Genomic DNA, 18,237 nt, shown 5'->3' with positions numbered 1-18,237 from the left:
TGAGGCAGGGATGCGTGGCCTACAGCAGCAGTTCTCAGTCCTGGCTGCACGCACACTGAATTAGTTCGTGGATGGAGGCTTCTCAGGTGCCTCACGCCTGTGCCCACCTGAGCCACTGGGATCTGCAGATGGTGTTCCCGAACCCAAGTTCCTCTGCCTGAGGCATAGTGAGGCCAGACAAACCGAAACACAGCAGTTTGGGGCAGAAAAAGGTTCATTGCAGGGCCACACAAGGAGAATGGGTGGCTTGTGCCCCCACAAAACCCCAAACTCCTGGAAGTGTTTCAGCAAGGCAATTTTAAAAGCCATGTAAGGGAGGGGCAGGTCACAGGGTGTGCGATCAGCTCGTGCGCAATCCTCTGATTGGGTGACGGTGAGGTAACAGGGAGGGTAACATCATCAATCCTTAGGCACCAGAAGGTTTGGGGGCTATGTGCTCATGAGCATCAAGCAGTTAATTTTTTTCATTTGGCAGTGATTTTAGCACCTGAAAAACTCAGAAAGTATGCATCAGATACTGTTATCTGGGTACTTCATAGAGGAGCTAAAGCAGAGGCTATGTGGAGGGCTCTGTCCCAGGAAGTTTCCAGGGTCCTACTTGGTGACAACACCGCCAGGCACATGGTAGTTCTCACAGCTCCTCATGTTAGTCCAATGTCCGCTGGGATCTGCAGTCACTTGTCAGGGCCAGGGAGGTTTCTGCGGAAACATAATCCACTTGTCATTCTCCGATGAAACTTCTGATAAAGGAAGATTATGGATGTGGACAAGCTCCAAAGGGGAAGGAGGAAATCTGTTGTAAAGCTCCTGACCCAGACTGTTGAGGAAGAGCCTTTGGACTCTACTGGGACATATTCTGGAGGCCAGAGAAAGGATTTGGAAACAGGGTGAGCCTCACTATATCTGAAGAGGGCTTGATGAAGATATCCTTCAGGAAGCATAAGGAAGATGCTGTTCTGCTCAGAAAGTATTTCAAGGTGTCTATAAATGTCATAAAAAAGAAAGCCCAACAGTCTGATTAGGTAAGAGGTTGAGTTCTTGGAAAAGGATTCATTTTTTGGGCGGGGGGTGGGGGGTGGGTTGGGTACTGCCTTCACACTGTGGACAATCAGGTCTGTGTGAGTTGCCACTTTTGAAGGGATGGATTTTACTTGAAGCGGGGAGTATTTTGAGATCTAACTGAAGTAATTCGGCAAGTGAATATTGAAATGGACATCATAAACATAGAGTAGTTCACCCAGCAGTGACCTCCATCTCAAAGGCGCCACTGAAATTTGCAGAGTGGGTCCACTGCTTTATTTCTTGCCTAAGTGAAAAGTGAAGTCGCTCAGTAGTGTCCGACTCTTTGTGATCCCATGGACTGTAGCTACCAGGTTCCTCAGTCCATGGGATTTTCCTGGCAAGAATACTGGAGTGGGTTGCCATTTCCTTTTCCAGATCTTCCCAACCCAGGGATTGAACCCGGATCTCCTGCATTGTAGGCAGGCACTTTACCATCTGAGCCACCAGGGAAGTTCACCCCTTGCCTAGGAATTTATGAAAACTCTTAATTCTATGCATCAAACCACTCCCTTAGAAATAGGACTCAGGTTTGTTTCAAATACTGCCTTTTCCAAAGCAATCTGAGGTTGAACTCAGGTTTTAAGAGTTGGATGGAAACTGACTTCCCCAGGGAGGACTCCTGAGTTCCTCTCTGCCATCCTGCCTCACTTGTGAGACACTGAATGTGACCTCCAAGGTCAAACCTTGCCGGTCCCATTTGAGGCAGGCAGGGTCTCCCCAGCCTGTGGAATAAATGAGGCCAGGCCTTGGGCCATGATGTGTGGTTTCTTGGCTGTGTGTCCTACACGCTTGAAGACAGATAGGCAAGGCTGCTCTATAGAGTGTGCCTTGATGGGGTTATTGATATTGGAATCTCTATATTTCATTTTTTTTTCATTTTATTTTTAATTGGAAGATAATAACTTTACAATCCCAAAGAAAGGCAATGCCAAATAATGCTCAAACTACCGCATAATTGCATTCATCTCACATGTTAGTAAAGTAATGCTGAAAATTCTCCAAGCCAGACTTCAACAGTACATGAACCGTGAACTTCCAGAAGTTCAAGCTGGATTTAGAAAAGGCAGAGGAACCAGAGATCAAATTGCCAACATCTGCTGGATCATTGAAAAAGCAAGAGAGTTCTAGAAAAACATCTGCTTTATTGACTATGCTAAAGTCTTTGACTATGTAGATCACAACGAACTGTGGAAAATTCTTAAAGAAATGGGAATATCAGACACCTGACCTGCCTCTTGAGAAACCTGTATGCAGGTCAGGAAGCAACAGTTAGAACCAGACATGGAACAATAGACTGGTTCCAAACTGAAGGAGTATGTCAAGGCTGTATATTGTCACCCTGCTTATTTAACTTATATGCAGTATGTCATGCAAAATGCCAGGCTAGATGAAGCACAAGCTGGAATCAAGATTGCTGGGAGGAATATCAATAACGTCAGGTATGGAGATGACACCACACTTGTAGCAGAAAGTAAAGAAGAACTAAAGAGCCTCTTGATGAAAGTGAAAGAGGAGAGTGAAAAAGTTGGCTTAAAACTCAACATTCAGAAAACTAAGATCTTGGCATCTGGTCCCATTCAGTTCAGTTCAGTTCAGTCGCTAGGTTGTGTCCATCTCTTTGCGACCCCATGAATCACAGCACGCCAGGCCTCCCTGTCCATCACAAGCTCCCGGAGTTTACTCAAACTCATGTCCATTGAGTCGGTGATGCCATCCAACCATCTCATCCTCTGTCGTCCCCTTCTCCTGCTGCCCTTAATCTTAGCCAGCATCAGGGTCTTTCCAAATGAGTCAGCTCTTTGCATCAGGTGACCAAAGTATTGGAGTTTCAGCTTCAGCATCAGTCCTTCCAATGAACACCCAGGACTGATCTCCTTTAGAATGGACTGGTTGGATCTCCTTGCAGTCCAAGGCACTCTCAAGAGTCTTCTCCAACACCACAGTTCAAATGCATCAGTTCTTCGGTGCTCAGCTTTCTTTATAGTCCAACTCTCACATCCATACATGACCACTGGGAAAACCATAGCCTTGACTATACGGACATTTGTTGGCAAAGTAATGTCTCTGCTTTTTAGTATACTATCTAGGTTGGTCATAACTTTCCTTCCAAGGAGTAAGCATCTTTTAATTTCATGGCTGCAGTCACCATCTGCAGTGTTTTTGGAGCTCAAAAAAATAAAATCTGACACTGTTTCCACTGTCTCCCCATCTATTTCCCATGAAGTAATGGGACCAGATGGCATGATCTTAGTTTTCTGAATGTTAAGCTTTAAGCCAACTTTTTCACTCTCCTCTTTCACTTTCATCAAGAGGCTTTTCAGTTCCTCTTCACTCTCTGCCATAAGGGTAGTGTCATCTGCATATCTGAGGTTATTGATATTTCTCCCGGCAATCTTAATTCCAGCTTGTGCTTCTTCCAGCCCAGCGTTTCTCATGATGTACTCTGCATATAAGTTAAATAAGCAGGGTGACAATATGCAGCCTTGACGTACTCCTTTTCCTATTTGGAACCAGTCTGTTGTTCCATGTCCAGTTCTAACTGTTGCTTCCTGACCTGCATACAGGTTTCTCAGGTCAGGTGGTCTGGTTCATAGCAAATAGATGGGGAAACAATGGAAACAGTGAGAGACCTTGTTTTTCTGGGCTCCAAAATCACTGCAGATGGTGACTGCAGCCATGAAATTAAAAGCTGCTTGCTTCTTGGAAGAAAAGTTATGACCAACCTAGACAGCATATTAAAAAGCAGAGACTACTGTGTCGACAAAGGTCCATCTAGTCAAAGCTATGGTTTTTCCAGTGGTCATGTATGAATGTGGGAATTGGACCATAAAGAAAGCTGAGCGCTGGAGAATTGATGCTTTTGAACTGTTGTGTTGGAGAAGACTCTTGAGAGTCCCTTGGACTGCTAGCAGATCCAACCAGCCCATCCTAAAGGAGATCAGTCCTGAATATTCATTCATTGGAAGGACTGATGTTGAAGCCGAAACTCCAATACTTTGGTCACCTGATGCAAAGAACTGACTCATTTGAAAAGACCCTGATGCTGGGAAAGATTGAAGGCGGGAAGAGAAGGGACGACAGAGGATGAGATGGTTGGATGGCATCACGGACTCAATGGACATGAGTTTGAGTAAGCTCTGGGAGTTGGTGATGGACAGGAAGGCCTGGCGTGCTGCAGTCCATGCAGTTGCAAAGAGTTGGACACATCTGAGGGACTGAACTGAACTGAACTTTACAATATTGTGATGGTTTCTGCCATACACTAATATGAAGCAGCCATAGGTATACACTTCCCTCTTAAGCCTCCCTCCCACCTCCCTCCCCATCCCATCCCTCTAGGTTGTCATAGAGAACACCTTTGGGTTCCCTGCATCATACAGCACATTCCCACTGGCCATCTATCTTACATATGGTAATGTATATGCTTCAATCCTACTCTCTCAAGCTACCCCACCCCCTCCCTCATCTGTTCTTTATGTCCGTGTCTCCTTGCCGCCCCACAAATAGAATTATCAGTACTATCTTTCTAGATTCCATGTATATGTGTTATATACAGTATTTGTCATTCTCTTTCTGACTTACTTCACTCTGTATAATAGGCTCTAGGTTCATCCACCTCATTAGAACTGATTCAAATGTCTTTTTTATAGCTGAGTAATGGAATCTCTGTATTTTAAACAAGTGCGTGTTTTATTCTCTCTGGCCTTCTCTGCGAAATTTAGACTGTTTTGTCGAGATCTACTTCCAAGCTACGCCCTGTATGTTACCCCTGGTGGGTGGGATGGGCAGCGCAAGATAGAAAGACTTAAGTCCAGTTTCAGGTTCCTGAGCAAGAGATCACGTCCCCAGAGAGGCCTTTTCAGACCACATTGGCCTCTGGTGTGCTGGTAAAGTGTTTAACAGCCAGTTCTCCAGGGAGAAAAAAAGCCCGGATCTGTAGTGTTTGCCAATTTTAAGGTGTAAATACTCTCAGTGTGGCTGACTGCAAGCTGCCAGTGTGACATCCCTGAAGGTGGTGCTTAGAAGAGATGCAGCTGGGATTAGCACAGAAGTATATAGCGCTCCCACCATGTAGACATAAGTAGCTGAGCGCAGAGCTCGGGACCGCTGGGTGTGGCAGGGGGGCCAGCCCCAGCCCCTGCCTGTTATTTTTTCCTGGCTGTGCTGTCTCTGTGGCTGCTCAGGCTTTTCTCTAGTTGCTGCGGGTGGAGGCTGCTCCCTAGTTGTGATGTGCTGGCTTCTCATTGCAGGGGCTTCTCTGGTTGCGGAGCATGGTCTCCAGGGTACTTGGACGTTAGCAGCTGCGGCCCGTGGACTCAGAAGTTGCGGCTTCCAGGCTCCAGAACACAGGCTCAATAGTTGTGGCTCATGTGGTTAGTTGCAGGTGGGATCTTCCTGGATGAGGGATCAGACCCATGTCTCCTGCGTTGGCACTGAACTCTCACCACTGAGCCACCAGGGAAGTTCCCATCGCCTGTTTCTGATAACATTTTATTGCAAGACAGTCATGCCCATTCATATGACATACTAATGGCTGCGTTCATGCTCCAGGGGTAGAAGAGTTCAGTAGTTATGATAGGCGCTGAATGCCTCGCACAGTCTAAAATATTTACTATCTGGTCCTTTAGGGAAGAAGTGTGCTTACCAATAGATAACTGTGAAATGTAAAATAATTAGGAAGGAATGAGTTTTAAATATGACTTAATTAATGGTAACTGTAAAATATAACTTAATTGTAAGTTTATATAATTTAACACTAATAAGGAGTGTGTTAGGAGAGAGTGAGATGTGTGGAGAGAGTAACATGGAAACGTATATATGGTAAGGAATACCATATGTAAAACGGATAGCCAACGGAAATTTGCTCTGTGACTCAGGGAACTCAACCAGGGGCTCTGTATCAACCTAGAGACGTGGGATTGGAGGGAAGTTCAAGAGGGAGGGGACATTTATATACCTATGGCTGATTCATGTTGATGTTTGATAGGAAACAACAAAAATTCTATAAAGCAATTATCCTTCAATTAAAAAATAAAAGAGTAATTAAAAAAAAAAGAACTCACTCATGAAATTCCTGAAAATTGAATGACTGGCTCCGTGGGCCGGTGGGACCCAGGTCCAACTCAGCAACAACATTCTCTAAAATGCCCCTGCAGGCACCTCTCCTGGGACCTAGTGGTTTATCAAGTTCTGCTTCTGCACTAGAAGCAAGGTTTTTCCTTCAGTTCTCTTTCCTTAGCACCTTGAACAGGGCATGGCACCAGTAGGTACTCAGCTATTTGCTCAATGAAAGAAGGAACTTTCAGCTTTTTATGCATAGAAGCCACTCCATTCACTATTGTTGATGTGGCCAGAATCAGATCAGTGTCTTCGTCTCTTTTGAGAAAATACAAGAGGTCTCGGCTTCTGGTTCCCCACATAATGCTTCCTCTTAGAAACGGAGACATCGTGAAACTTCCCTTGTAAGGCTTGATGAACTCGAAACTGTGTATACATGCCGAGTGCCTCTCACAGCCTGGTACGCGGTAAGCACTCAGCAAACGGCAGCCGCTGGTAGCAGCAGCTGTAGGGATGATTATCATAATAGTGAACTCGAGAGACAAGCTGCAATCTAACCAACGTGTCTCTTCCTCTCTTTCCCCTCCACGATCTTATTTTCACGACATATTCTCAAGTCTATTGCCTTTTAAGATTTAACTGTTCCTTTGCATCTGGGCCTCCTGGCGCAGCACCGCCATCTTGTGGTCATAGTAGGTTATGTCAATGTCCTAGATTTTTAACTCCCAGCTAGCTCCGCAGCCAGCTCCCAGGTTTGGGAAGCAGCAGGTGACTTTTTGTTTGTTTAAACAAATGTGTCAGTTAGTCAAGGCTACACACCAGATTTACAAATTACATCCAGGAGGATCTGAGCTCTCTCTGTGATGTTTCTTCTTGTGACTGTCCTCTCATTGTCTCGGTCTTGCCTTTACTCTTCCTCTCCATCTATCTTGAGCGTTGAGGCTCCCTTTACAATCGGTATTTAAAACGAGTCAGTGCCATCTGCTGGGGGAACGACGTAAGGTCTGGCGTGAGCGCTTCTCTAGGGGACCTGCGAGAAATAGCCTACCAATTCCCAGCTTTATGGGAAGAAAGTAAGTAAATCATAGGGTTCTGATGTCGAGCCCCTAGATTGGTATGCGTTTCTTTTTTTGTTAGAAACAGTCTTCTCTGGGGCTCCGGAGTGCGGGGAAAGACAGTCAGGGTGAGCCGCGTAGCTACTGAACTAACTTTGCGACAGTGGAAGTTGTCAGGGTCTCAGCATGAAAATCAACCACACTCTCATCAGTGATTCCTAAGAGCGGTCTGTGGACCACCTGCGTCTGAGTCATCGGGGGGCCTTAAGAATGCAGGTGCAGAGGGCCTGCCCAGAACTCCAGGATCACACTCTCAGCGGGCGGCTCTGGAATCTGCACTTTGAACACCTCCGCCTCCGCCCCGCTAAGTGAGTCTTGTACTCGCTTTGTGTGTGTTTGAGAACCACCACCCTAGATTCTGCCCCTGTGGAAAAGACTTTTTTCCCCAGCAAAATCCAGAAAGAGTTTGCATTTAGATGACGTCTTGCACAAACTGCTTCCTGTGTGAGCGAGGGGGCGAATCGCTTGCAAAACTGTAGCTCCTTCCTTCATAGTTTGTCGTGCGGATTTAGCGATCGCAGACCCAAAGGCCTGGGCCAACTCCCGGCACGTTGCTGCAAGCCCCATCTCCCCAGCTGGCACCCACCGTCTCTCCAGCTCTGCCTGGCAAGTGGAATAAGACCGGTTAACACTCCCTCACTCAGGTGCAGCCCTGACCTGCTCTTCCCCAGCGGGGTCACTCGACAGGGAGCACAGGGCTGTGCGGGAAAGATTCCAGACCCGGGGTCGCCACCTCCCTGGTTGCCTTTCTTTGGCCTGCTTCTCCATCCCTTAGTGTAGGGGCGCTGGCCTACGGTCTCCGCTGTCCTCTGACACTCGGGGGCTCCACAGCTTCCTGAGCCCCACCCCCATGCTCACATCCGAGGACGTCTAGGTCTGCTGCGTGCAGAGTCTCCTCAGCGCCTCGTTTCCTCTTCAGTCCCCTGGCCCTAAACAATTACACACAGGTTGTGAGTCGTGTGGGGGTTCAGTCCACGTGTGCTTAATTTTTCGAAAGTCTGAGTGTTTTCCTTCTACCTGGCAATTTTATTGCTCAGCCGTTTTTCTCAGGATGTGATCACCAGGATGCCTAAGATTCGCTGTAAGACCACAAATGCTCTGCTTATAATGCGGCTACACTTGAGACGCTTAAGTGTATAGAGCTCTGATTAATTTCTGGTATAGATGTTTGGAGTATTTGGCAGTCGTTGATGATGCTTCTAGAACATCATTTTTTTTTTAATGACATGAGCCACGTTCCACAATGTATTAGGGAAAAAAGTAAATGATGAAACATGTTTCGTAATAGATCTAATTTTGTATATACAAAAGTCTGTATGAATGTACTGAAAAGTTTGTTAGCAGTGAATATACTGACTGCATAGATTACAGTGACTGCAAAAGATCCTGACGTTTTCATCTTTTTCCCTTATCAGTATCATTCACATCAAAACTGATGTTTGACTGAATGACATGATATGCAGGGAGGTCGCTAGGAAGGGGCCACATATCAGAAGGAGATAACAGACGTGAGAACATCTGTGAGCTGTCAATCAAATACTGCTGGGGCATTTGGGAGCTTGGGTGGTGATTCTGGAAGTCGTTGGCTCAGTTGGTGGAAGTCAGTGGCTTCCAATTGGCTCATTGGAAGTCAGTGGTGAAGAATCTGCCTGCAATGCCAGAGACATGTAGGAGACATGAGTTTGATTTCTGGGTCGGGAAGATCCTCTGGAGTAGGAAATGGCAACCGGCTTCTGTATTCTTGCCTGGAAAATTCTATGGACAGAGGAGGCTGGTGGGCTACAGTCCATAGGGTTGCAAAGAGTTGGACGTGACTGAGAACACGCATGTAGCATGATAAAGACAGTTGCGTGTCCACCAGTTTCCCAGTTGTCTTCTGGCAGTCCTGGAGAGAAAAGACTGCTCTTGGGGAACGGGAAGTGAGGCTGGAGGGGACATGGAGGTCCGAAGGCGTTAGGACCCCACAGAGTGTGATGCAGCGAGAGGCCAACGACCGGATCAAAACAGAAGTTATTCCCAGGCCAGGAGGACCATTCTGGGTGAGGGGGTCTTGAAGGGAAGACAAGGAACTGCGAGGATCACACTGAGGAGACAGAGGCAGCCACTCAGGCATTAGGTGGCCAAGGAAGAAAACTGTGTTCACGGTGGCTTGGTGGAAACAGACTTGGCTGAAACCGGGGCCTGCCCTTTCCACTCAATTCTCTGCTTGGTGTTCAGGCCTTCACGCCGCTCCCAGAACACTCACAGCCTTCATCTTCATCCCCTAAACTCACAGGATGCAGAGGTTCACTTTACCCGTGGAGAATCTGAGGCCCAAGGAGCTGGGGATTTGGTAGGAGTTACAGGTTAAAGTAGACTTCTACTGTGGTGCTCCTGAAAATATAAGCTGGCTTCCAGGGCCCTGTAGGAGGAGGTGCCGGCAGGCTGGGGCCCTCCGCGGAGCCTGCTGCCTGGTCTTGTTGGAGAAGGGGGAGGGGAGAACAAGGGAGCCCCGCCCCCAAAGCCACGTCCCTTTCGGCCTCCTGGGCTGGGGTTCTGGACCAGCAGGGCTCGGGGGAGGCTGAGATGGGGTCGTCTGGGCCAACATGAAGGGCAGTGGTGGGCAGGAAAGAACCGCAAGGACTGGACGTGTCCCTGTTGGTGGCAGAATAGCCTAGGGGGAGTTGGGGCTGGAGGAGGAGCCGCCCCAGAGCTCTGCAGCCGCGGGGTCCGGACACCCCCATCGGGACGAGTGTGTCCACTCCCCTGAGTCTCAGTTTCCCCATCTGGTGAACATCAGGTCCTGGGTTAGGTGCTTCCTATCGGTACCCTCCCATTCTTACAAGAATCTTACCCCCAGTTCCCAAATGAGGAAACTGAGGCCCAGACAGAGCCAGTAGGACTTGAATTCAGGGCTGCCTCGCTTCAGAGGCAGCTGTGGCCCAGGGATTGGAGTCCTGCTCTGGCCGGCCTGCAGAGAGCATGCCATCATCCCCACCACGGAGGGGTGCTTGGGGGCACGGAGCTGAGATATGGGATTTATTTGAAGATCTGATGATGGAGGGAGGCTGAGGATGCCCCGCCCACCGTGGGCATGACCACGTGAGCCTGTGCCTGCCTTCTTCTTTTTTGTTGAGATACACCTTGTTTAAGCACGTCTTCTGTGCAGGGCTCCGCAGATTTCAAGCATCCACACAGGCATCAGCTCAAACTCCCGGGCTTTTTGCTCCTCCTAGGCCGTTCCTGCCCACTTGCCCAGAAACAACCACTGTTCTAACTTCTGTCACCCTGGTTCGTTTTGCCAGGCTTGGAACTCCACCTAAAGGGAGACAGGGTCCTCTACACTCATTGCAGTGCCTTGATTTTTACCCGTTTGTGTGTATCCGTGGTTCTCTGTCATGGCCCTGTAGGGCTCTTTGCGTAAATACACCGTAATTTGTATATTGGTTCTCCTGCCCATGGATGTTTGGGTTGTTCCCAGTTTGGGGATGTCGTGAATAATGCTGCTATGAGCCTCTTGAGCATGTTTTTGGTGTGTGCTTGGAAGCGCTTCTCCTGGGAACACCTAGGAACAGGCCGGCTGGGTCATAAGAGAGGTGCCAGCTGAACTTCGGACTGTTTCCAAACAGGTTTTGATTTCCACTCCCTCCTTGTTTTCTTTATAAAACCAGTGTAAATGTAATTAAGCAAGGAGGCCATTGGTTTGGGGCGGCTCTTTTGCCTTGGTATCTAAACCAATCTAAGCCAGAGTGGTGAGCTCTAAGTCAGAAGATGAAAGCCAACGACAGCCAATCACAAACAGCTGGCAAGGACCACCAATCAAAAATAGCCAATGAGCTTGGCTTTCCCAAAGCTTGACTTTCCCAAAGCTTGGCTTTTTTGATTGTGATGCTGTCATCAATCAAATAATTTCTTTGCTTCCCTGGCTTCTCTGTAGAATCCTGTTCCCAGCTCCTAACCCCTTTTGGTTTGATGCTGATCCCAATGCTCAATGAGCTGAAAAATTTTTTCACATGCCTCAGTTTGCCTCTTAAAACCAACTTCATTGCAGTCTAATTTACAAACAGAATTTTCAGTTAACACTTGGATGAGTTTTGACAAACCCTTTTTCATTGAAGTTCAGTAACTTTAATAGTCGCCTCCAGCTCAAAAGGAGCGTGTGTGTGTCTGTATGTGTATGTGCACACTGCTTCTTTTTGAAACTCAGGCCCAGTGCAGGATGAGAAAACCCTCCACAAGGTCAAGTCTGCAAGCAGGCCTTTCCTGCAGTCTGCTGGCCACAGGGGCCTGGGTCACTGGCGGCATGAAGAATGGATCAGACCCTTCATTTTATAGTTGGACGCCCTGCAACCTTCAAAGAAAGGGCGTACCCAGGGTCATGTGATGAATTAGGACAGAGCTGGATTGGACCCCAGGTCTGGGCCAGTTCTCCCCCCTACTCCCTGGGTGGGCCACTGTCTGCTGTGCTGAGCTGAGTTGTGGGGAGCAGCTGAGTGCGGGCTGTGCTGGGTCCCCAGCCCTGCAGACCTGGGGGAAGGTGGGCTTGCTCCTGCGACACGTGCTGGGCCTTCCCTAAGTAGCAGGGAGTGTGTGTGTGTGTTAGTCACTCAGTTGTGTCCGACTTTTTGCGACTCCATGGCCTATCCATGAAATTCTCTAGGTAACAGTACTGGAGTGAGTTGCCATTTCCTTCTCCAGGGGATCTTCCCCACCCAGGGATTGAACCCAGGTCTCCTGCATTGCAGGCAGGTTCTTTACCATCTAAATCACCAGGGAAGCCCTATGCAGGGAGTGGGTTGGTCCAAAGGCTGATCTTCTGACAGAAGTGGCCTCAGACGCTCACCTCTCGCTCCTGGGTTGTTATGTGAGACTCCTCAGTTTCTTCACCAACAAGGCCTCTGAGGGCTGAGACCCACCTTATTCCTTCCTCTCACTCCTCACCAACCTACCGCTTCCGGCTTCAGGTTGACACAGGAAAAGTTCAAGACTTTCCCTACAGAAATGCTATTTGCACCTGCCTGAGTGCAGAGGAAGTTCCACCCTCATCTCTAGAGCTTCTTCCTCCCTTATTCTCAAGGGGCCCCCTCCCCAGGCACCCCCAAGACTCCTGGGACTTAGCCAAGTTGGCTAAGGTAGGAGGGCAGCCAGAGGGCGACAGGCTTCTTTTCCCTGCCTTCTCAGCGTCCCTCCCAGGAGGACCCAGTGGGAAGCACGTTATGTCTCCTGGAGGGTTGGATGGTTCACGTGAAGGTCATTTTCACGGGCATCTCCAAGCTGACTGTTCTTTTGTACACATGCTGTTTTAGTTGTCAGGACTTTTCTCTTCTGGTCCCCTCTTCCAGCCATGTGCCTCAAATGTCAGGGTCAGAAGGAATTTCCCCCATCCTTCACCAGCTCCACCAGAAGAATCTGGGGTTAGCAGGACTTGTTCTGTGGTTTCCCATTGCAAACATCCAACATGGCGGTGTTGGCCCATCTAGAGTATAGCAGGGGATGGGTCTACTCAGGGACCGGTCCACCTGCCCTTGGGCCCCAGGCTCTGCCTGGATGCTTGTGAAACCAGCCACACCCAGCCTGCTTGGATCCTGGTCACCATGTGCTCCTTGATGACCTAACCCTCTGGGCTTCAGTTTCTTTACCTGTAGAATGGGGGAGCTCTCCTAGACCTTAGCACTCAAGTTCACTGCCTACAGGGACCAGGCAGGTAATGAAAGAAGTGTTGAGGTGATAAAGAGAATGGGAGAAGCAGGCCCAGAGGATTCTGATTTTTCTCAAAGTCAGGAATTTCCAAGAGAAGTGAGATTTCCCAAATTTGTTAAAAATCTGGCCACCAATTCATGAGCTCTGGCCAAGACATCCTGTTCCAGATCCTCTATTCTGCCACACTGAGTCTCCGTTCCTTCCACGCGGGGTGTTGGCTGGCGGTAGCAGGGTGGGAAGCCCAAGCTCTGGGGACCGGGTTTCTGACTGCCTGCGTCTCCCCCCTCCCCAGCACACCAGCTGTCATATCACAAGCACCCTTTGTAGGAAGATCGCCTTCCTTTTGGGGCGCCCAAGCTAGCATATGAATTTTTGATCAGATTGCCTTTTGAATGAGTTGACTGTCATGAATAGTAGGGCAAAGGGCGCCAGCATTGTGTCTTAACCATAACTGTTCCAATTAATTATGGGTTTAATTAGCATACATCGAGAGCAGCCCTGGAAAATAATACTTCATGGGTTACAGATGCCCCGGCAGCTGTTACATGAAGTGTGATACCGGGTTGGGGTAGAGATAGTTATTAATAAATTACTCCCATTGTCAGAGACCCTTATTTATACAAATTAGCAGGGGATACATAATCAAGTTTAACTGTATAATTTATAATAATTGATTTCATTTTGACTGACCACTAGTCGCTCACCAAATACCCTCGGAAGAAAAATTGCTCTATTAGGGTAAGTTTAATCCTAAACATAGCTAATGAATCCTATTACTTTAAGGTCATATTTGAAGCTTTTGTTAATTGTCAGAACCATTTTAAATTGATTAGAGTTAAATTAAATCAATGTAATGTTTAGAAAAACAATATTTCTAATGGATGAGGTCGGGCTGACCTCGAATAAACATATTTATCAACCGATTCTCAGTGACGAGCAGGGGAACAGCTGGGCCCATAATTCACACTTGTCTATAATATGGGAAATGTCACCAGGCAATTAGTTATGTCAGGTAATGAATAGGGAGCAGGGAGACACCCCTCTGGCAGCTGGGGTGGACAGGGGTAGAATGTTCTGGATGGTAAGTGGCGACTCACCTCCTCATGGCTTCCCTTTCCCCAACCTGAGCACAGGACTCCCCAGCTCCCTCAGTCACCCACTCCAGGAATTCACCTGGCTCACTGGCCCCTGGGCCCTCCAGCCCCCTCTCTCAGGCCCTTGGACTTCCTCCAGGAGCTGGGAGGCTGGCCCTTGGCCTGGTCTTCAGCTACTCACCCCTCGGGTTTCACTTAAGCATCACTGGCTTGGGGGAGACTTCATTTGATTCCCTGCCTCCCCCCACCCCGCTCCAGGCTCCACCAGGTCCCCCAAGTATGGGCTGTTGGGACAACAAGTTACCAGCCCCAGCCGTCATTTTATATCGCGTGGCACGCTGATGGTATCTGACTCCTTGCAAGCTCTGTGGGAACCATCATATTGTTTTGCACTGGGTTCCCAGATTCTGACCCAGAACAGGAACTCCAGGAGGACTTGCTGAATGAAAGGAGGGATGGATGATGCAGGACGAGGTTGCTAGCCTGTAAGTTCTGCTGGAAGGAGAGGAGAGTACTGTCTACCACTTTCTGAATGCTTACCAAAGCCCAGTGCTTTATATACATCCAGCTAGTTTTTGGGATATTCCCACAAGGTGGGCAGCAGTACCTCCGTTTCACAAAGCAGGTAATTCACCCAAGGTGTCTCAGCTAAGCAATACGGAGCCAGAATTCAAACTCAAGTTCAGGAATTCTCCAGGGTCCTTTCTGGAATTTTCATCTGGTCAGAAGGGCTTTCTGTAGGAGGTAGTGTGGAGAGACTTGAAGAAGTGTTTGGCCTTCCGGAGGGGGTTGAGCAGATGCTGTAGGCTAACTCTTGAAGGAACAGGATCAGGGAAGGAAGAACACGTGTGGAGGAAAGTGATGGTTCATTCCAGTGGCTTCCTGCTACTTTCCAAGCCCTAAGTGATGATGACAGCGGTGAGATGACGGGAGAGTAGAATTCCTGGAGAAGGTCTAGACCTGCAGCAGGTCCTTAATTGGAAATGTATTCATCATGCTGACATGGGCTGTTCACTCTGGTCTCAGTTTCCAGGGCTGTGAAATGGGCTCCCAGCCACGCAGCACTCAGAGGAAGGGCCTGGAAGGCAGCCTTGCCTCTGTCACCCTGGCCAGGCAGGACAAGTGAATTCAGTGTGGGTGATGGAGATCTTGCACTTTAGTTGCTGCTTGGGACCCTGGGGGCAGGGTAGAGGAGGCAGGCAGACTGGGCTCCTTCAAGCCTGCTGAAGCCTGAAAGAGGACCGCCATGAACAGACTAAGATGCCAAGGCTAGGAAAAGCATAGATTGGATCCCTGCCTGGGGAGACAGCTTGGAGATTCAACTGCATGCAACTTCATCAGGTCCCCTGAACTCGGCAGTTTTCAAAGCTGTTGGGTATCCACCACTGAGAAAGGCAGTCTAGCTTCACGAGGCCCTTCCCAAAAGATGAGAAAACTCAGGCCTAGAGGGGTGACACAGCTTGTCCCCAGCAGCCGAGCTGGAGGTGGGCTACACTGGAAGTCAGGTCTCCTGCCTCTGACCCTTCCATCTCTGCAGGCCTTTCCCCTCCCACTGTATGTGGTTGGCCCTCTGCCCACTCACGTTGACAACCTGGCCTGATGGTGTGGCGGGGGGTGAGTGCACAGGGACCCCAACCCCATCCCCCCCCAGCACCCCACACTCTGCCAATGGCAGCCACAGCTGATGGTTACTGCCTCTTTACTGGTGTCAGGCAACATTCTGAATGCTTCCCAGACCCTGCTGTAATTGATCCTCACAAAAATTGAGGATTAGGAAACATTATGTGTCACAATCATCCCAGTCTTGAGGTATTTCACCTAAGGCTCAGAGAGGTTAGCCCCTTGCCAGAAACTGCACAGGTCGTAAGTGTCAGAGCTGAGATCTGAACCATAGTCTCACTCTGAGGCCTGAATTCGTCATCCTTGCCCAGGACTTCCCCTCTGCCATGGAAGATTGAGACCTGGGAATAATTTTTCATGATCTCATGCAACCTGATCTTTGATCACAGACTTTTAAAATGACTATGAGTTTTTATCATAAAAAACCATTAAAAAACAAATGTATCCAAAACTGGAATAATTTGGATGACAAAATAAATAGCTGCAGTATTGGATTATAGTCCCCCAGATGAAATAAATATCCATGAATCCACAGTTATATAAATAAATGACTGACTACATTAAAACATGGGGGAAAGGGACAAGTCTCTCAGGAAATGCCAAATAACATGTGTGGCTGCTGGCACCTCTGGAGCGGAGCGTCTCCTCTCCCTGCCTGCGGGGTGGATGCCGGGACTCCCGTCAGAAGAACAGAGTGCGGACGGGAAAGAACGGCCATGTTAGCCGGGGAACCGGCAGACAGACTGACCAGCTGACCAAGGCCGACCTCACCGGGGGTAAACATCGCATCACGGAACCTGATGTGGTTTAAGTAGGGCACGTCACCTCCAGGCCCTTTGTCCCCCACAACCACAATCCAGAGTGACCCTGAGGAAACAGGAGAAGCCCAAACCGAGGGCCGCTGGACAAGGGATCTGACCACCACTCTTCAAAAATTCTCCAGTTCATGGAAGACAAGGTAAGTCTGAGAAATTGTCACATACTTAAAGAGACATGATGCCTAATGTGACAGGGGCCTTGGATGGGAGCCTGGATCAGAAAGAGGACATTTGTGTAAAAATCAGTGGAATCTAAACAAAGTCTATGAGATGGTCCCACTGACAGTCTTTTAGATTGGACGAATGTACCACAGTTATGTGGACCTTAAGGGAAACTGAATGAAGGGCATGTGGGGACTGGGTTTTCTTTGTAAATCTGTCAATCTAAAAATATTCTCAAATGAAAACTTTGTTTAAAAGAATCGCTAATATAACCATAAGGTTAAGTTTCATGCATGTTCAGTTGTGTCTGACTCTTTGCGACCCCATGGACTGTAGCCTTCCAGGCTCCTCTGTCCATGGGATTTTCCCTGCAAGAATGCTGGAGTAGGTTGCTATTTCCTTCTCCAGGGGACCTTCCTGACCCAGGGATCTAACCCATGTCTCCTGCATCTCCTGCACTGGCAGACAGATTCCTTATCACTGAGCCGCCTGGGAAGCCCACCATAATGCTAAAAAGATGTCAAACAGTATAGAAGTGAAAGACAGACTTCCCTTCTCCTGTTCCTCTTTGTTCCCAATCCCCTTCCCTAGAGTTTAGCATTTTTGCCAGCTTCTTATCTCCTTCCAGAAGTATCCTGTCATGCATCACCACAGGCAACACGTGCATCAGCAAGTATCACCACTTTGGGGACGTCAGTGGGACACACTCTGAACCTGGTCCAGTAGTTTTCCTTCTTCGTGGGTCTACTAACGGACCTCCTTCTTTCCCCACGCAGCTGCAGGGTGCTTTGCTGTCTGGTCGTGCCATCGTTAACTTAGCATTGAGGTTGTTTTCAGTCTGTAGCTTTTTCTTCTTCTTCCTTTTTAAAAAACAACTATTATTTAGTTATTTCAAATATTTATTTATTTGGCTGCATCTGGTCTCAGTTGCCGCACGCGGGATATTTAGTTGTTGCGTGTAGGATCTAGTTCCCTGACCAGGGATCGACCTGGGCCCCCTGAATTGGGAGCTTGGAGTCTCAGCCACTGGACCACCAAGGAATTTCCCTCCCCTGCCGACCCTGCTTTCTTTCTTTTTTTTGAGATTGGAATATGGCAAGAGAGAAACCACCTTCTAGGTGTTTGATAATGTAATACGCTGCTTCCAGGCTGTCTGGAAAGCCTGGCCAGATGCCAAGTGGTCATCAAGTGGAAGAGCTTTTCTTTATCAACTCCGAGTCCTTCCATGCCGCTCAGCCCTGTCATCGGAGGGACACGTGTGTTGCTCTGGGCAGAGGTGGCTGAGGTGGCTGGGAGCGTGGCTGGGAGAGCAGCTGCCAGGCAGATGGGCAGCTGGCAGGGCAGAGGGGCCACAGGGGAGAGAGCCCCACTTGTTACGGTGGCCCCTGCTCACAGCGGCACCCACAGCCCCGTGTTGATCTGTGTCTCCAACAGAGAAAGGGCACTTTGGTCAACATTCTCCAGAGGCAGAAAGAGTGGGCTCTGACGTTTCCTTACTGGGAGGGAGGGTTGGGCATTTCAGACAAGGGGAAACTCTGATTCCTGTCCAGTGAAGAAGCTGTAACTGGATAAAACTTTGCCCTGTTAATAATGCTTTATACATAACTCTCATTTTGTGTAAATCATCAT

At 48.5% G+C, this 18,237-nt stretch overlaps 1 long non-coding RNA gene across 1 annotated transcript in view; it reads right to left on the bottom strand.

Moving 5' to 3' along the window:
- Positions 1–13,368: 13,368 nt before the first annotated feature.
- The window catches only part of LOC139029923 (uncharacterized), a 46,929-nt gene continuing 42,060 nt past the window's right edge, over positions 13,369–18,237 (bottom strand). The window contains exon 2 of the long non-coding RNA XR_011482242.1: positions 13,369–17,468. This is a non-coding gene — a long non-coding RNA (uncharacterized lncRNA). The remainder of the gene's footprint in view (positions 17,469–18,237) is intronic.

The sequence above is a fragment of the Odocoileus virginianus genome, chromosome 20 (genome assembly GCF_023699985.2).
Source record: "Odocoileus virginianus isolate 20LAN1187 ecotype Illinois chromosome 20, Ovbor_1.2, whole genome shotgun sequence".
Lineage (NCBI taxonomy): Eukaryota > Metazoa > Chordata > Mammalia > Artiodactyla > Cervidae > Odocoileus > Odocoileus virginianus.
The sequence above is the reverse complement of the archived record's forward strand: the minus strand, read 5'-3'. Positions and strand labels throughout refer to the sequence as shown.